At 39.3% G+C, this 16,357-nt stretch overlaps 1 protein-coding gene across 4 annotated transcripts in view; it reads left to right on the forward strand.

The window, feature by feature from the left end:
- Positions 1-16,357, forward strand: part of CACNA2D3 (calcium voltage-gated channel auxiliary subunit alpha2delta 3) — a 733,714-nt gene that overhangs the window by 361,787 nt on the left and 355,570 nt on the right. The window lies entirely within an intron of this gene.

Here is a 16,357-nt window from a genome sequence, read left to right on the forward strand (position 1 = left end):
ATGTAAGGTGCTCATTTTGATATTAGATTTGTTTAGAGCAATAATATATTCAACAAAAAAATTCTAATGTACTCAATTACTGTTAGATTAATGGGCTAAATTCATCAGATAATTAACTTGCACAAAACATTTGGCCATTTCAGCTTGTGATTTGTTCATGAAGTGATCCTGATTTCTGCTAATATATTTGCTATTCAAAAGTTATTGCAAATAGTTTGAATGAACAATTTTTAGTCTCAGTTATTCAGAAACTGTTTACTTATTTGATTGGTATGGGATTGGTTGTGAAATGTTCACAAATACTATTTTTTCAACATTCAGTCAGCTCCAGTGTGCAATGAGGAGGTGCAAAGAATTCTTTTTGCTATCATCTGAGATAACTTGCAGGAAGAGGAGAAATTTTCGAGAGGAAGAAAAAAGCAACTTATCAGCCAGATGTCCCTCTATAATTAGCAAATACTGGGGAAAAAAGCTGTACATCAGAATTGTCTAATATCCAACATATCTAAACTAGCAGCTAATAAATTAGGTTAGAAAAGTGCATAAACAGTGTTTCTTTGAATCAAAATTTCTTTGATTTTCAAATGGCTGTTTGGTTTGACCATGATCACAACTTTGTTATTTACTTGCATTTGAAAAGCTAGTCCCTCCTAAATTCAAACAAAATTTTATTTTTCATTGGAAGCAATAATCAAATGGTAGCTTATTTTACTACAAAGCCTCCTCTAGCTTTCTTAGCAATTACAACTGTCACTTCCCTATCTGGCAAACTGCCTTTTTAATAGTTGCCTCGAGCCAGTAGTTTACAAGCCTTATTTCCCCTTTAAAATCAAACTCTGCCTTGTAGCAGCTCTGCTACATTTGAAAGACTCTGAAAGTAGCTACTAAGCCTACTTTGATTTGGCTAAAAAGGTCAGCTGTTGCTTGCCTTTGTGGCCGATAGAACTGCCTTTTAAGTACCTGATTGCAGCTGAGAAGCCCAACTGTCCCTTCCACACACCTTGGAGGAGGGCACTGACAACACTTTTCAATCTGAGGTTCAGCCCCAGGCATGTTCAACAGAGCAAGCTCATCCTCTCCCTTCTCCCAAAGTGTTACTTGCCTGGCTCACATCCCTTAGGCCCAAACTCACCCCTTTTACTGGCAGCACAGTTTTGTGGAGAAGAGGTGTGAGTTTGTGCATGACCACGTTTGAGTTCTCGTGTGAGAGTGTGTGAATATTAAACTCATGCACACTAGCATTTAAAAGCGGTAATGGTAGTTCTGCCTTTGCTGAAAATTTAACTGATATTGCGTTTAGGAAAGAATTTTAAGGAACTACCATGACAGCTACCTCTGCAGCTTTCACTACTACGTATTCCAAAGTTTTGTGGATCCCGAGATCAAAAATTAGGGCCATTGGCAAAGTGATTCAACTTCAAACAGGACTATCCAACAAAATAAGTTACATGATTGCTATGTAAAATGTTAAATCATAATGTAGGTATGCATGGTCCTTTACAGGAAAATACAAACACATTCACTGCATCTAGGAATATATTCCAATATATTTGAGGCCAGGATTTTCCCCAAAGGCCTAAGAGAATTAGGGGTCCAGTTCCCATTGAAAGTCAGTGTGAGATGGGTGCTTGACGTCCTAAGCAACCTTTGAAAGTCTCAGCCTGAATGAATGTTTTGTCCTGAAGTTTCAGCAATTATTCAAAAATAGCTAAAGTAGTAGTTAAGGTACCTATGTTTTAAGGATACTGTGTTAAGTCCTGACTAGCTTTTAAATGTGTATGTAATGATGTTTTTAGATATTTCTTCTCTATGGACCTGACCCAAAATATATTGAAGTCAACAAGAGTCTTTCCATTGATTTCAGTGGGCTTTGGATCAGGCCCTATTTCTTGTGTGGATATATTCAAAGTGTGCAGCATTGGGCTTTACAACTATGTCAGACAATTCACAAAGTGTTTGTAGTGGTGCATCTCATAGGCACATGAATTGAATATATCATGCTGAATTAGATAGCTGAATTAGATAGATAGCTCATTGGCTCTTTGTCTTCATCTACTATAAGCATGTAAAGCAGCATTATTGACAAGGACATTTCTGTGCCTGCAAGTGTTTAAGCAGATACCCTGTTTAATGTGTTAGAGGTACTTAACTTAAAAATAATGCAATGACATTCAGTTTTAGTTCCTATGAAGAATGAAAAGTGATTGACAATGTGCGGGCATATTGAAAGTGCTGCCATGTATTATGCCCTACGTATCTAAGCATTATTCTTTAGTCTGGGTTTTCTGGAAGGTAAATAATAAATAAGGAGAATGTGGCTTTAGCTGGCAAAGGGTTATATAGTTACCCTCCCCAGACCTTGAACTTCGTCTTTAGCTTACAGGATAAACAAGCCCAAATTGACTCTGGATGTGATTTCAAAATGGGATTCAGCCAAATATAAATTATGTTGCAGTATATTCCAGAGAGTAAAATATTAAATCATACTTTGCTATTTTGAATAGTAAAATACTGCTCATAATAGTTGAGCATCATCTGGGTGGCATAAAAACATTTTGATCAATTAAACTGAATCCGACATTAAGTAATATAGGGATGTGTGGTATTCTGCATTTTGATCAGTTGCAGAATGACGGGAAGTGCAATAGTAGGTTTAATTCCAGACATTACATCTGCGCAGTACTTCTGAATCTTCAGTTCTTGGTGTAGGACCTCCACAGCTTTCATATGGCTGATTACATACAACCGCAATGAAATGATCATTTGAGAAACTCAGTCACAATTCACAAGTAAGGATCTTCAGTATCAACAGCAGCAATTACGTCTGTTCTCTCCATTTCACACAGTAAGCCATGCCATTCTGTTATTCTACAGTTCACAATGGAAAACATATTTTTAGAGAAACACTATTCATATTGCTTCCCAGAGGAATAAAAAGCACACGGATATGTGGATGAATTGCTTATAGATACTGGAAAGGTTTGATTTGAATAATGAAATATAAACTCACTCAAAATAGTCATAGCTTATTCATTTTGCCTTAGGATACTATGTAAAGACCTATGTTAGCCACTTACAAATATATTTTCAGAATAAATATCTTCTGTTTCATCAGTCCAGGTGACTACTTACAGGCTTCCCTGGCAGAGTTTTATTACTGAGCAGAGTTCTACAATCCAGAGGGTGTTGTAACCCACTGAGACATACTGTTGTTGTTGCTTTTAAATTAACTTTAGAAGTAGAGGACTAAGGAGACAGTGGAATATGGGAAACTGCTCTCCTTTCCTGCTGTGAGCAAAAGCCAGGGGTAGTTGGAATGAGGTTGGTAATGGGGAATGGTCACTCCAAAGTCAGGGAAGTGGTCACTCCAACATCAGGGAAGTGGGCTGTGCTGATAAACAGATTCAGCTTATTTTAATAGTCTTTAACTCTACAGGAAGTCAAACACACTGCAGTTGAGTGAGAGATTAATTTGGCCCATTATCTAGAAATTTCAGTATCAGATTCTTATTTTTTCTTTCTGGCTTTTAAAACTACCCCTTTTCCCTGGCGAGTTCTTTCACTATGGTTCAGCTTTCCTTTCTCAAAAGGAATCACACAACCCTACTCCTCCATTACATTGGAACCTTCTTTCAACACCAGGAGAAGATAGCTGTTGTCCTTACTATCTCTGCCTTTAAAGTACTGTACCAGCTTTTCCGCCTCACCTAAATACAAATCCCTTTTGCTGAAACTGTTAAGTACATGTAGTTAGAAAAATAATATTGAGAGACATAGCCAAAGCAGCAAAAACCCTCTGAACCAGAATATGTTCATACCACAGTTGCCAACTTTCACATGGTAAATAAGCACCCCAACTTTCACAATAAGCCAAAAATGAAGCGATTCCCATTTTAAAACAAGCCAATCCTTAGGAACCCCAATACTCTATGTGACTAGATCCCCCTGGCATGCAGTGTGGGACTGTGGTGGGCCCACTGTGTACCCCTGACTCTCTGCCCCCCTTGTGCCTACTTGCCAGGAGTCAATCAAAAAAAAGAAGCTAAAAGCCAAAAACTAGCCAGCAAGCAGCTTGCAAGCCTATTAAGCCAAAAATAAGCCCAATTTCTGTGTTTTTTTCCACGGGTTCGGCATGTCAGGTTCATACTGACACACACAGGCCTATGGGTTTTTATTAAGTGTGCTATTCCAATATATTTGTACTAAAAGATTGTATACCATCCTGTCCATTAAAAATGAGAGAACTAGTAGGAAAGTTTGTGGTAACTGAAGAAACGTTCAGTTTTGCCGTTCAGTTTTTCACAAACTTTGCTCTGTTTTGCAGTAGATTACATCATAGCCATGAAAGCTCTGTGGACACTACAATGGATTTTATAAGCTTGCAAGACAAAGTAGCAGCAGACACATCTTTGTGATATTAACTCTCTCTCCAGGGTGTCTGTATTCTCAGATCATTACTTAGTTAGAAATTATTAGGTTTAATTGCAAGCAATTTCTTATGAAGCAATTGCTTTTAAAATTACAAAAGATTTTTCAAAATTCTAGGTTTTTTTCTAGATATCATGTCAAATACTATCATTCATCAAGTTTCTTCCAACTTTAGCCTTTCTTTAACTTTGCACTAATAATTATGTCATCTTTAACAACTGCAGCTATTCTGTCTTCTTGTATGAATTCAGAGCCGAATACACTTTGTTTATCAGAGTGTATATCATTAGACCAAAACAAGTGACAGTCTCCATAGCAGGCCACATCTTGTTTATGAGGATGCTTGTACAATTAATCTGCAGGCTATTCAGTGGCCTGATTACTTACTACAGCACCAAGTGCTAATTAATAAATGTGTTATGAAATACCTTTGAGTAATTTGTCATTACTTGTTTTAACTACATTTGGCAAAAGCCGTAAGTTTTAATCTCTCAAAAGTAATTAAAATCAACAAGCACGCTACAAAGATAGGAATATAGACTGCTATTTTCCTGTGGTATCAAAACAGGAGGCTTGGACATGTTAGAAAAAAGATGTCAGCAAAGGAAAAGATTTAAAGCCATCTCATAAAGCTCTTGTCAATAAATATTAGTCATTTATCTTCCCCAGTACATTAAATACATTTAATGTTAAAACCTAGGGGTTTTTTTAATTACACAAATTTTAAGTCACATTAGCTTCTACATTTTCAAACTAGTGTATGGTTTTTTATGCTATCATAGAAAATACAGTACAGTGGTTGCCATCATAAAGACAATATTTACCTATCATTACCCATAGTTCTGTTCTTTTCTTTTCCTTTGTATTCACATTCTTATACTGCACCAATCATCCTGGCATCTGAGATACTAGTTATGTCCAAGTCTAGATTTTGAGGGAAAGTGTGGTATGCCGGATACCACTGTGTGAAAAATATTTTAATAATGATTACTAGAGAGAGTACAGAACTAATATTGAAAACAACATAGAGTATATTGTGCAACTATATATAGTGTACATTTACAAACAGAGAAAGCAGCATTATGGTATTAATAATTACACTAATAAAATATTTTTCAGTTAGCATGTCATTATACTTATTTCATATATGCATACAAATGATAGTATATTGTAGGTGAACTTATATATGAACATATAAATAAGTTTACCTGTGATATACTATCATTTGTATGCATATATGAAATAACTATAATAACCATAGACATCACCATGGTATCTGAATGCCGATATGGAAAATAACTCATAAACTGTCTTTTTATTAAGTAATTTTTTTTTTTATTCTTGCTGACTGCACCTTGCTAATTTAATGTGACTATATCACACATGGCACAAATAAGCAAGCTTAGCAGAAGTGGAAAGAAATAATTACTTCACATATCTGAATAAGCTTTCATTGGATTTTTACAATAGTGGAGAAAAATAGCTATTTCAATAATTTAATCCTGAATTGTTTTCATAGGATCAATAACCCAAACGACATCTGTCTTCAAGGTATTTGTTGTATTTTGCTCCCTGTACTGAATGTTCAAACGAAGTTTTTCTACTGGAGAGAAGTCAGTTAAGTAAAGTTACTGAATGTTGTTCATTCTCTTGCTGAAAGCTTTCTTTTAATCTCAGAACATTAGAATGAATATGCTTATAAGAGGAACATGCCAATCATATTTATAGTACGCTTTGTTCATAGTTAGCATAAAGGGGCAAATACTGGTTCTGTGGACAGCCTCAGCGCATGAGGGAAAAAATGTTCAGGGATTGGAGTGAAGGATTTACTTCTTGGCCACCATTGCTACTACAGTATTAGGGCTGCTGTAACCCGTGCAGCTAGTGTGCTGTCCCTCTGTGGGGGATGTGTGTGTGAATGATCTGTGAAATCACAAAATCACATATGCACTGGCCATTTTCCTCCTTGTGGTGGTTTGCAAGGAATCTCCATTGCACTGCGTGCCATGGTGCCCAAGAGGTCTTAATGTCCTACACAAGCTTTCAGTGCCCTGCCCCTTATGGCAGAACTGGCCCAGTTCTAAGGTGTGCAGGACCCTTCACTCCTGCAGAAAGTGGCAGGGTTTAGCCCAAAAGTACTTAAGTGATTCACCCTTCTCTTGCACTTGAATTTCTGCCTTTTGATTTTCATTATCCTTTCTCTCTCAAATGGCACAAGAGATTCTGGTCCTTTGACCTCCAAGATTCCAAGGCCTGATGATTTATATAAGTGTTAATAACATTGTTACAGATAAGCGTGAGTTAATGACTACTTTTCAGCTCAGAAATGAAACATCTAATTAAGTGTATAAGAGTCAGAATTAAAGCTGATGGATTTGCTTATGGGTATATATTTGTGGGTTTGGCCCTGAATTTCTTCTGTTCAATTTGGCACTTGGTCTTGCTCCTATTTAAGGCACTGTAAAGTTTTTATGGACTTAAAGGGGAGTAGGACCACAAACCTAATATAAATTGCCAGATTAAAAAAAAAATCTTAACCTGCTGTTAAGATTGAGTGATGTAGGGTACACATTTTTAGTGAGGTTGTAGTTATCCCTAAAACAAGTATTACAAGCCAGGGGAATTCGGAGTTAGAGTTACAAGCGTTATCAGAGACCAGGAGGAAGGTCCTGTGGTGAGGATAAAGAGGAGGCCAAAGTCTGAGTTCTGTTCAGTCCTACCTCTACCCTGATTATTATCATGGTGGTTCCTGATTCCCAGGTGCATTCATGGTTAGGGAGAGCAGTCAGAACAAAGGGGGAAGATGGACTGAGTTATCGTTTGACCCCACTGACTTCTCATCTCATTTACTTTGTTCTTAAATTCAAAGTTGTATTTGATTTATTAGTAATTAATTTATTAATAATGTTTTCAGCATGATAACTGACATAGACATAAATCATGCCTTTAAAATTCTCTTTATAAGTCATAGTCTTTGGGTATTTCTACACAGCAGATCTGTGAACGGGCTTGAATCCAGCTATTGAGAGTAGCAGGAGCAGAAAAATAGCAAAGTGCAGGTTTCAGAGCTGTCTAGCAAGCTGAGTACATAATCAAGGTCTGTTCTGTTCTGGTAGTACCTGCACTGTGCTGCCTTCCCTGCTATGAATACCTGCCCTTGCTGGAGTCAAGAGTTGGCTAGGGTAAATTACCTTATACACGCCCCATAGTAAACTAGGCAGTTTCCTGTTGAGCAACATTGCTCCGTAAATGTTTTCTGCATATACTAGAGTGATGGGGGAGGTAAATTTACTCAATGTTTTGTATGTCCAGTGAGTTCTAGTCTTGATTTTTAAATTGTCTTAAACTATTAGCTAAATATTATTGAAAGTTGTTAAAGAATTTTTATTGTCAGGGAGTGAGCAGACAGAAGTGGGCAATGAGCAGAGATTCGACTTTCACGTTCCTAGTATTCTAACCAGGACTTTCCCTGTGTGGAACCAGGAAAATCATAGTGTGTTCATGGTCTGCGATAGGATTAGAAAAGTAATATAGTCCAGACCTGGCTGCAAAATCTGACTAAATAAAAGAAATACCTCTAACATTAAATCTCAAGGAAGAAACCTTGGTATGGCATATTTAGAAATTATATGGATTTTAATGAAATATTTTTGCAGAAATTAATTTGCACACAGCTATATGTCTGACTATATTGACCTAACTGCACCTTTGATTTCTGACTGTGTACTGTACAGCTGATGAAAGCACTGTTGCTTTGAAAAACATGTTTGAATCAAATCAGAAATTTTATAAACTTATTTACTATTTTGGATAGGACAGTGAAATTTAAAATATGTGAAATGTTGTTTATGCACATGCCAGGTACTGTATTAAGGCACAAAGCAGGTATCTCAATCCGAGATGATCTACTAAAGTCTGACTGCACTAGTGTTGTAACCAGGTGGGTCCCAGGATACTAAAGAGGCAATTTTTTTTATTGGACCAGCATCTGTTGATAAAAGAGACAAGCTTTTGAGTTTACACGGAGCTCTTCTTCAGGTCTGGGAAAGATATTCAGTGTGTCACAGCTAAATGCAAGGGTGGAACAGGTAAGGAGTTAATTCATGTTGCAAGAGACCATTCAAAGTGAAGTGTCAGTTAACAGTTGTAGGACAAAGAGATACAGTGGATTACAGATTGTTGTAATGAACCATAAACCCAGTGTCTTTATTAAATCCTTTATTTTTGATGTCTAGCAGAGTGTGACAAAGTTCCTCCTCTACCTTGGTGGGTCCTGCGCTTATTGGCAGATTTGCTCACCTCAGTGATCTTCCCCACAGTCTGGGTCGTCAACTCCTGTGTCTGATCAGGAGTTGGGAGGTTTGGGGGGAACCTGGGCCTGCCCTCTACTCCGGGTTCCAACCCAGGGCCCTTTGGATCACAGCTGTCTATAGTGCCTCCTGTAACGGCTGCATAATAGCTACAACTCCCTGGGCTACTTCCCCATGGCCTCCTCTTTATCCTCACCACAGGACCTTCCTCCTGGTGTCTGATAATGCTTGTACTCCTTAGTCCTCCAGCAGCACACCCTCTCACTCTCAGCTCCTTGTGCCTCTTGCTCCCAGCTCCTCACATGCACTTCCTCTCCTCTGGCTCCCCCCCCCACCTGACTGGAGTGAACTCCTTTTTTAACCCAGGTGCCTTGATTAGCCTGCGTTGATTGGCTGCAGGTGATCTAATCAGCCTGTCTGCCTTAACTGGTTCTAGCAGGTTCCTGATTACTCTAGTGCAGCCCCTGCTCTGGTCTCTCGGAACAGAAAACTACTCATCCAGTGACCAGTATATTTGCCCTCTACCAGACTCCTATACCCCACTGGCCTGGGTCTGTCACACAGAGTTATGGACTTAAGTTTCCAGGCTTGTCTTTTGAAGGTTTCATTTGAGGATGAGGACTAAGCGATCAGATTTGGAGTTGATCGCTTTGTGAAAAGTGTTCGCCCGTGGGTGATAAGATGTTTTTGTTTTTTTCTCAACTTTCTGTGCAAGTTCATTCAAGAGCATAGTGATTGTTTCATTGCACCCACATAGTTTATTGTTGGGGCCTGAGCCGTAACAAGGAATTTTTGTGCCTGAAGCAAGGGCTGGCTCCAGGCTCTTCTGCAGCAATTCGGCGGTGGGTCCCTGAGTTCCTCTTGGAGGGCAGAACCTGCTGCAAAATTGCCACCACCACTTCATTCATTCTTCAGCGGCAATTCGGCGGCGCGTCCTTCCCTCCGAGAGGAGCTCAGGGACCCACCACCGAAGAATGAATGAAACGGCAGCGACAATTCGGCAGCAGGTCCTTCCCTCCGAGATGGACTCGGGGACCCGTCGCCAAACTGCCGCCGAAGAAGTGGTGGCGGTAGAACTGCCGCTAATCGCAGTAGAGCTGTGCCCCTCTGCTTTGCGTATCTGAGGCTAGTGCCTCACTCTCCTCGCCCTTGTTACGGTACTGGTTGAGGCACTTAGTGTGCTGTGTGAGATACACCACATGTGAAAGGCATGAATAGGAGCCAGGGTTTGAAAAGTTTGTTGTCTAGTATTCCTGCTTTGATTTTTAAGTACTTTGAGGGTTCACAGTGTATGATTTAGTTTTGGAATGTTCACAACTTACGCATGATACAGCAAAAACTGAGATGAAGTAACGAAATGTAATAGCTAGCTTGCCTAACCTACTTTTCTAAATTCTGTCTTTTCGTCATATTGAAGGTGTTTCCCTTAAATCTCTTGTGCTGAGCTGTATTCATTTTCAGAAGTTAAGTACAGATATTAAGAGATAGGTATAATCATTGGATTCAGAATGTATACTTTCCATAATGTGCAAAATTGGATTTGTGTCTAATTTATCACCAGGGTCAAACCTGTAATTGTTGCTACAGGTGATGTAAAAACAGGTTCAAATGAGTCTTTGTACCTAAATGCGGTGTAATAATATCAAATATATTTAAAATTTGCATAATACCAAGATAATTTATAATTTGGCTTTGACATTAAACAGCTGCTACCTTGAAATATATCAATTTGCCATATACAAATGAAAAAGAAGTGGGAAATAGTTCAGACACTATTCTGTCACTGTCTGCACTTTCTCCACAAAATTACAAACATGTGGGATTGCATATTTTAATACCTGTTTTCTTGGGCCAAGAGGTTTTTTCTTCTTTGAGAAATTCCATATTGCAATTTACCTACCCCATAGGAAAGAGATGACAATCTGATTTAATGTAACTCCAGATTTAAAGTTACAATATCACAATATACATTCTTCCTTTATAGGCACTATATATGGATTGAAGAGATTTCCCTATAAATGTTTCCAGATGATATGAAATTTATAGAGCATCTGATTGATGCACAGATAGGAGCAAAATGCCAGCTAGTGTAGTTGCACAAGCTCTACTGCAAAACTCAGTGGACTCACCTGTGGACTCAGTGGGCAGGGCAGTGTCCACTGATTCATATGTTCTGATGTGAAACAATGGTCTTGTGAACCAGCACAAAAAACCTTTAAGGTTTGGGTACCCTTATTCATGCTGCGTAGTAACTTACTTTTTATGTAGTTCCATTGAAATCAATGTAAATAAAGGTATCACAGTCTAGCCCATAGTAAATGATAGAATAAAAAGGGTCCTGTTCTTCCCTGTTGCACGTAACCTCAAATAAAGGGAATCAAACATGTGACCGATAGTGAGAGCTGATTGGAATTTTTTAACAAAATGTTTTTTTATAAGCCCAGAAAAAACAACCGTTTTAAAATAGAGTTTCTAGATGTGTTTGTGTATCTGGTATTTTGCCCAGTGCTTGAGATGAAACTATCAATGAGCTATGGGTCAAAAGGTCTCAGTCTGTTGAATTTTACCCAAGGTAGTTTATGGCACTCAAAATCTTTGGGGGACCCAAACTGAGAATGGTGTTTAAGAAAATGTACATTTTTACACTGCATGTGCCAATACGCAAAAGTGGCTAAAGGGTTACTGTTCCTCTCATTTCATATGCTTTACACGGGACTCTTGTAGAGGCTCTGAAATCTGAACAGTTAATCAAATTGCTTTGAAATTTAGTGTGGTTGGTGATGCTGGGTAGCATTAGTGATGCAAGTTTGGAGTCATTTGCCTCTAGGTACAGGAACCCCAAAGCAGTTTTCTCCAGTTGCCTTGTATTGTTAAACGAATAAGTACTAATGACTGGATGAATCACTGGTCTGTCAATTTCTGTGAATTCACCCTTCAATTAATGTATCTGGATAAATTACCATAATCTCCACCCAAGACAAAAGAAGTTTAGGACAAAGTGGTTTGAGGTTGTTACAATTTGTGAGTTACAGGTGGCCATTTTTTGGGATGTAGGGGAATGTAATCAAATCTTGAGGGTGGGGGAGAATAGATGGGGAGGTGCTTCTTGAGAGGGGAAGGGCACTGGGGGTGGAGGAGTGGGGGAATAGGGTTGTGGGGGACTGAGGCTGCAGCGAGGGGAGGGAGGTTATGGAAGGGGGATAAATGGGAGTGGATAGTAGGGGAGGTGAGAGAGGGTGGGGGATCAGGTGAAGAGACATGGGGCACACACACACCCAGTTCTGCCAAAGCACCCAACCTGCCTGCATTCCACAGCTCTGCCAGGGCACTCCAGTACCCTATACCCATCCATCCTGCAGCCTCAGCTTTGCCATGAACCCCAACACCTGTGCACTCCACAGCTCTGCCAGAATATTCCATCCTCACTATGCCCCCAGGTTTGTCAGTGAACCCCAACCACCCTGCAGCTGTAGACCTGCCAGTGCACCCCAACCTCCTACTCTCTCACTTTGCCAGTGCATCCCAACTCCTGTGCACCCCAAATCTTTGGCGGTGCACCCCAATCTCTGTGCACTCCACAACTCTGCCAGTGCATTCCAGCCACCTTGCACTCTAACCTTTCTGTACCCATAGCTCTGCCATTACACCCCAGTGTTGCCTCCCAGCCTTATGCACCCCAGCTCTGCCAATTCAACCTAAATCCCTTGCACCCCAACCCCCTGGAGCCCCAGATGTGTCAGTACACTCCAACCCTGTAATACTTCCCAACCGCAACTACCCTATACCCCAGCCTTCCTGCACCACAGCATTATTCCCTTGTAACATAGTTATCCTTTGCTCCAGGCACTGGGTGTGATTCGGGTTATTTGGTGGTAGTGATGGGGGGGAATTAAGGAAAATAGAAATGTTTGTATACCAAGGAGTGAAGACTTCAAGGGCATTCCCTGCTTGTGGTGGAGAGCCCTAGGTATGGTAGTGTGGAGAGCCCAGGTTGGACGGGGGACATGTTGAATGGGTTTGGGGCATGGCTAGGGAGATGTACAAAAGCAGAGGTGGTGGGAGGCAGCCAGTGTGTGTGTGTGTGGGGCGGGGGGATTCTGGCTCACTATAGTAATTGCGAGACATACACACACCTGCCTAAATAACTCCTAACTCCTACCAACAACATACATTTTTCTGTTAAAAAAAAGCAAACAGACAAACCCTACTGTCTAGGGAATTCAATGACAAAAAGACTAAATTAATGCAGAGTTAAGGTTTTTGGTGGCATGTCTTCTCCTTGCAGAGCATTGAGCTTAGGAAAACTCAGGGCCGAAAACCAGGAAATGCACCATTACAGTTGCCAATGCAAACTTAACCCTGCCATCTTTCAGCAGTGCCCCAATAAGCACCCCAACAGACACACCTTTACTCTATCCTCCCTACAGCTGTTGAAATGTACAAGCTCTTCACCTCCTTTTAGGACCCATTCACTCTCATCCACAGGCATCCATCTAATGCTATTAAAGGACAAAACAGATCAAAAAGTGCTTGATCACTTAATCTTCGAGAAAGGTGATAAATACAAATATTTATTTAATTTAATTATTTTAAATGATTAAAACATAGTAAATCAAAATTGAAAGGGTGAGAAGAAAAGTGACAGAAAGCTGACTTGATAGCTCATTTTGCCAAGAGATCCTTACCCTGCAACCCCTAGACAACAAAATCTAAGTAGACTCTTTCAACCAAATATAGGCTGGGGTCTGTAGAATCAGTGACTGAGCTCCAAGTGGGCTAGAAAAAATGGTTTATAAATCAGATTCACACAGAAACTTTTTCAGTAACTTCCCAAAGGAGAGACTCAAAATTCAGGCATGAGAAATAATCTGAAAAGGCTTCCTATGCTCTGCCCAATTGGATCCTCCTGTTTAATCTGTTGCTGACTCATTCAGCAATAGTGATTATTAGTTTTCTGTAGGACATGTGTACTGGGGCCCTAGTGTAGGATACTGAGACAATTGGAAAAGCTTTCTGTAAGTAACCCCCATCCACCTACTGGGATAATCCAAACCTGTTATTCGGGTACGATAATTTTAATCAGAAATTTGACTTTTCCTGCATCAGCATAGAGGAACCCCCTTTCCTTATTGTGTTATCCTTCTGAAAACAATAGTTGCAGTGTGCCCTATACTGCCTATTATTCTTTAGACACATGCTTTGTACTTAGACATGAGACAAGAACATTTCCTCTGACTTTAAGATGAGCAAATTATTTTCTTGATTTCTTTCTGACATGGAGGCTGGTATGAAGCCAAGAGATCCACTGGCCACAGCTTGATTAACCTGTATAAAATCTTGTTTGCCAACCATATATCATTGCTGGGTCTGCTGGTTGGAATTTTTTCATCAAATAAGATTTTTGACATCCAAGAGTATTTTTTTTAAACAGTCTGATCTGTGCAGAGGTTCAGGAAGGCCTCTGTACCACTGAAGCCCTCCTTGAGTGATGCACAGTTCTTGTCCTGCCCCTCTGTCCAGTGCTGAATTTCACTATTAAATTTTTCTGAAATTCCTCTTTTCACCCTCAGTTTTTCCAACTAGCTCTAAATTGAGACATGGATAGTTCCTCAGCTGAATGCATCCACATCCACTTATTGTAATGAAGTCACAACTTCCCTTGTACGTATTATTCACCTATAATTTTGTAATCAGACATCAAGGCCTGATTGTCATAATTGTGTGACTAATTTGCATTCAGAATTACCAAGGTTATGCATGCAAATTAAGTATCTGAGTCTGCTAGTAGACATTGCACATAGTGGTAATTGCACATGGAAATTAGGTTTATAATTACACACAAATGTTTGTGTACACAGTTGTACATCTGCACAGATATCCCATTCAGTGTCTAACACTCTCATATTACTGTGCAAGAGCTTCAATCCTATGATGGTAGGTACTAAAAAACATCCTGAGTTAGATGGACAGATAGGTGAGAGAGAAATTTTCACTGGTTTCTAATGCTACTTATTATCAAAAGAACATCATACGTAAAAATAAGAAGATGCAAAGGCCTTTTTAATGCAAGGGAACCCAAGATTCTATTTTGGATTCTCTCTGACTTTGAATAAGTCATTTAAAGGGAGACTATAAACTTGCAATCACGCTTCTAATTTAAAAATGTGGTGTTTGCTGATATTATAAAATATTTTTGCAACCTTTTTTGAGAAGCTGTAACATCTTGTAATTTGCAGCAACTCTCTGAAATTTGGAAGAGAGCCCGTTTTCAGTCCACAGATGTCTCCTCCCCTCCCATCCCCAACCACATCCCTCCTTAGACCCAGCACATGCCCCCAGCAGCCAGTTTTTCACTCTGAGGGCAGTGTATGAGCAAGAAGTGCCTGACCTCTGGTGTGGGGAGGGAGAGAGAGAGCCTGGATTGGTCCTCCCTGATTTCTCTCCGCTGCACTACCACATGGCACCAGTGGCCCCGTTTTTCCTCGACAGTAGTGGCCTATTTCTGCTGACACCTAATGCAGTTTAGTCCTGTAGTTCAAGTGGTAGACATCTATACTGTAGACTAGGAAATTACATAAAAAAATTATGGTAAATTTCTTTTATGGTAAAAGAAAATGATTTAGGTTACAAAGTCAAGCAATTGCAAGTTAGGGAATGCTAGATTTACAGTTGCCAGTGCAACCTTAATTCTGCTCCCTTGTGCACATGCATTATAATAAAGCCTAGTTTCATGGTCATATACTGTTTTTTCAAGTTGGTGTCTTTAAACACATGGACTCTCAACTGTAAAATCAGTTTAGTGTGATACTTATGTGAGTTTCAGGGAGCTGTCAAGCTTGCTTTTTTGGAATGCACTGAAATTGGTTGAAAAATATGATATAGGTACAAAGTATTGTTTACATGTGCAGCACTCCTGCTGGTGTGTGTGTGTGTGTATATGTATATATATACACACACACTTCCTGATGTGGCTACTGATTGGTGTTTATATAATGTACAAAAACCCAAGCACAGAGGTATGCTAAGTTGAAATGCTGGCATTCTCACATCCAAAATTAGATGCTTTTTTGAAAATGTAATGCCTGTAGTATTCCTTTACTAATGAAAGGAGTTGCAAAACCATGATTTACAATATGCTTTGGTCTAGTGAATAGGTACAGATGACTGGAAATCTGAAAAAGGAGAAACTGAATGTCTGGAGCTTTGTTTTTTTCCTCTTAAAAACAATAATCATCATGGGCTAGATTCACTGAACAATACCTTATGCCATCAGTAATCCCACTGAAGTCATTTGGACTGCTAATGGAATATAGAATCACTCATTGTCATTATGGGTATTGGAATCTGGCTTTTTATAAAGAACAATAGTCACAATAATACATCTTGATTGTTTTAAAACAAACCCATCCTCAACTACACTTAGACTAACAACTTGAGAAATCTATTATTTGTTCCACCATTGAGAAGACTTTTAACTTTCTTTAGCATAACTCCAATTAGTGCTGTGTATCCATGAAACCCAGTATGGTAAAGATGTGCACTGCGCATTAAAGAAACAATCATTTAAATGTTATTGACTAAATTTTCTAGTGAGTGGATAAACATAGTGTTGAAGTGCT

Source organism: Chelonoidis abingdonii, chromosome 17 (genome assembly GCF_003597395.2).
Source record: "Chelonoidis abingdonii isolate Lonesome George chromosome 17, CheloAbing_2.0, whole genome shotgun sequence".
NCBI lineage: Eukaryota > Metazoa > Chordata > Testudines > Testudinidae > Chelonoidis > Chelonoidis abingdonii.